The sequence below is a fragment of the Sinocyclocheilus anshuiensis genome, unplaced genomic scaffold (genome assembly GCF_001515605.1).
Source record: "Sinocyclocheilus anshuiensis isolate Anshui unplaced genomic scaffold, SAMN03320099.WGS_v1.1 scaffold1031, whole genome shotgun sequence".
In the NCBI taxonomy this organism is placed as follows: Eukaryota; Metazoa; Chordata; class Actinopteri; order Cypriniformes; family Cyprinidae; genus Sinocyclocheilus; species Sinocyclocheilus anshuiensis.
Window position 1 is genome coordinate 757771 of NW_015542633.1, and position 3909 is coordinate 761679.

General features: G+C 31.6%; 1 long non-coding RNA gene across 1 annotated transcript in view; it reads left to right on the forward strand.

The window, feature by feature from the left end:
• Positions 1-75: 75 nt before the first annotated feature.
• LOC107694526 (uncharacterized) overlaps positions 76-3909 on the forward strand; it is a 12686-nt gene continuing 8852 nt past the window's right edge. Inside the window, exon 1 of the long non-coding RNA XR_001634887.1 lies at positions 76-227. This is a non-coding gene — a long non-coding RNA (uncharacterized LOC107694526). The remainder of the gene's footprint in view (positions 228-3909) is intronic.

Sequence of the window (3909 nt, forward strand, 5' to 3'; positions counted from 1 at the left end):
AGTTTGTACAGTATAAAAACCATTATGCCTATGGAATGTCCCCACAATTCACAAAAACAAACGTGTGTGTGTGTGTCTGTCGTTCAGGACAAGAGGAACTTCCTGCGCGACCCTCCAGCCGGAGTGCAGTTCCAGTTTGACTTTGAGCAGATGTACGCCGTGGCTCTGGTGATGCTGCAGGAAGACGAACTGCTCAACAGGATGCGCTTTGACCTCGTCCCCAAACAGTGAGACTGGGCTCCGTTAATGCCGTTTATTACTGCTTGGACTGTGAGAGCAGATGTGTCTGAATGTGTGTGTGTGTGTGTGTGTGTGTGTGTGTGTGTGTGTATGATTCTGCCTGTGTGATGAATAATGCAATAATTGTTGATTGTAATTATACACTCTTGTGCCTATCAAGGCTACATTAATTTGATCAAAAATACAATAAAAACAGTACTATTATGAAATATTATTACAACTAACTCTTTTCTATTTTAATATATTTTAAGATACAATTTATTCCTGTGATTGGAAAGCTGCATTTTCAGCATCATTACTCCAGTCTTCAGTGTCGCATGATCCCTCAGAAATCATTTTAATAAGCTGATGCGGAATTATTATCAATGTTAAAAGCCATGCTGCTTAATATTATTGTGAAAACCCTGATACATGATACTTTTATCAATAGAAAGGACAAAAGAACAGCATTTATTTGAAATAGAAATCTTTATAAACATAAATGTCTGTGCTGTCACTTTTTATAATTTCAGTGTGTTCTTGCTCAAAAGTATTTGAACAATAGTGCACTTATCAATGGAAGCCTCACATTACAGGAGACTACCCAGTCTTTATGCTTAACTTTAAATAATATGTACAGTTTATAAACCTTCAAACATCAAGGGTTTTTTTTTGCCATCAGTTTTTTGACACCACCTTTTCTCTTTTCCTCTGTTCTCTGTTCAGCACAGAAGCTCTTGTGATGTTGGTTGTTTTCTGGAAGACCTGAGGGGCACAACGGCTACTCTGCGCATCTTCATCCTGTATGTGGCTGAGGGGGGTGAGTTAACACACAGAGACAGTCAGACCCTTTAACTGCAGTGACGATCAGCTATGGGACAATGTGTGTGCCGGGTGAAACCTGGGTCAGGAACTGTTTCCTGCTCTGGGTCTCACTCTCATCTCCCAGAAAACTCAGAAGGCAGTCCATGCACAACTAGCTTGCTTTACAAGATATATATATATATATATATATATATATATAGGCCCTGATATGTATGTATATAAAGAAAATAATTTATTTTAATTTGTACAATCTAATACTATTTTAATACCATTTATTTAGTTTAAGCTCTAGAGGGCGCTGTGTCTCCACGAGCATCTTGCATCCCGGAAAACATGTACAGCTTTGTTTTCATGGCTTTGCTGACAGCAGTGTGCAAACTGTGCTAAATGCAAATAATAAAATACAAAAAAAGCATATAAAAACTGTATAATGTTGTTAATGTCAAAAGTCATGCATGCAGTCAAATTCATCTTTGGTCATTTGGCTAAAACTACAATTGCATCGATGCATTTGGAAGATGCTTTTATCCAAAGTGACATGCATTGCAGTAAAACAAAATCTATTGTTGTAAAATGTAAGTATATGATCTCCCAGCTCTATATGCAGCTATAATGCATGAAGATATTAAGAGCTGCTCGTGAAGCTCTTTGTGAACTCTTCAGAATCACTGTGTTTCATCACATACTGATGACAAACATCTCTGTGTGTTTGGTTAAACCGTCATTAAAAGCATCACGTGATGAGCTGAGATCTCAAGCGAGAGTCTGGAGCCGCGTGGAAGGATTCTGGTGTCAGGTGTCCAGTAATGATGCTCATCTTATGTGTTTAAAATAGCCCAGAGCTCTGTTCATCTGAATGATGAGCGAGAGAGAGACTGGAGTCTATTCTCTTTTTAATATTTATTATTTGTATTTTTATTGTATATTCTTATATATATATATAATATAATATAAAATAAAATAAGAATATGCAATATATTACTTTTCAGTCAGACATTTATTAATTTAGTTCCGGAATGTTCTGTTCATTTCAGATGATTTTATTTAGTCTGTATCACAGATTGTTCTGGTTTCAAGCCAGACTGCAACAGTTGCGTCTAATGTTGGTTTCCCAGAAACGTGCTAAAAAATAAAAGGAGAAAGGCCTCGTGCTGTCCCTCTGTATGTGAAATTATTACTGAGACCCCCACGCATTTTTATTTATTTTATGAAATATAAAATGTGAAATTATTATTGGGACCCACATGTTTTTAATTACATTTTTTATATAGAATATATGTGAAATTGTTACTGGGACCCACATTTTATTTAATTTTATTATTTGTATATTTTATATAAAATATATGTGATATTATTACGGACATCCACATGTTTTTATTTTATTTTGTTTTATTTAAAATATATGTGAAGTTGTTACTGAGACCCACAAATTTTTATTTTATTTTATTGATTTTATTTTATATAAAATATGTCAAATTATTACTGAAATCCCCATATTTTATTATATTTTATTTAAAAATATAAAATATGTGAAATTGTTAGTGGGACCCACATGTTTTAATTTAATTAAAAATTTTTTATATAAAAGATAAAATATATGTGAAATTGTTACTGAGATCCACATTTTATTTAATTTTATTATTTTTATATTTTATATCAAATATATGTGATATTATTACGGACATCCACCTGTTTTTATTTTATTTTATTTTATTTTATTTAAAATATATGTGAAGTTGTTACTGAGACCCACATATTTTAATTTAATTTTATTTATTTTGTTTTATAAAATTACAATTTCACACATTTTATATTTTTAAATAAAATATAAAATATAATAAAATATGGGGATTTCAGTAATAATTTCACATATTTTTATTGTATTTTATTGATTTTATTTTATATAAAATATGTCAAATTATTACTGAAATCCCCATATTTTATTATATTTTATATTTTATTTAAAAATATATGTGAAATTGTTAGTGGGACCCAGGTGTTTTTTATTTTACTTTATATAAAATATACAATATATGTGAAATTGTTACTGAGATCCACATTTTATTTAATTTTATAATTTATATAAAATATATGTGATATTATTATAGACATCCACGTTTTTATTTTACTTTATATAAAATATATGTGAAGTTGTTACAGTGAGGATCGCAGCAGGAGAAACGCAGAAAAGTCAAGTCAAGTCACATTCAGAAAATACAATGAAGAACAGACTGCAGTTGATTCTCTCAAATGCACGCTCAAGTTCTACCTTTACCGTAGTAAAACAGCATATAATGGCTAGTTTATTTAATGCATAATTATGATGTAATCTCTGAAGCATAATGTTTCAGCAGAAGTGTTTGGTCTGGCAGCGGCTCTCTGATGTTTCTAATGGATCGCAGGTGCTTTGTTCATCGAATTAACATTGAACAACAATTAGCAAGCTGGCTATTTAATACAGGCGACTGGAAGCAGATGAGATGAACTGAACACTGCAGGGCTTAACGAGCATTCGAGATTATTACACAGATCAGGAAACAAACGGATGTGTTTGAGGAAGACTCTGGTTTCTGATTAGCTTTGACGAGAAGAACAGAAAAAGCACATCCGGCTCGTGTTTCACCCCAAAATTCAAAGACCGTAGAGTTTGGCTTCAAGAACATGAAACTGGTTATTAGAATGAATTAAAAAAATTATAATGATTATTATTATTTAAAAATGATCTCGATAACATTTTTCATATTAGTCGATATCGATAATTATCATGATTGTTTTATCGCCCAGCCCTAATTTGATTGATTAATTTATTTTAATGTATTTTCTAATTTATTTAAAGTTATTAAATAAATTTTTTTTAGTTTTAAT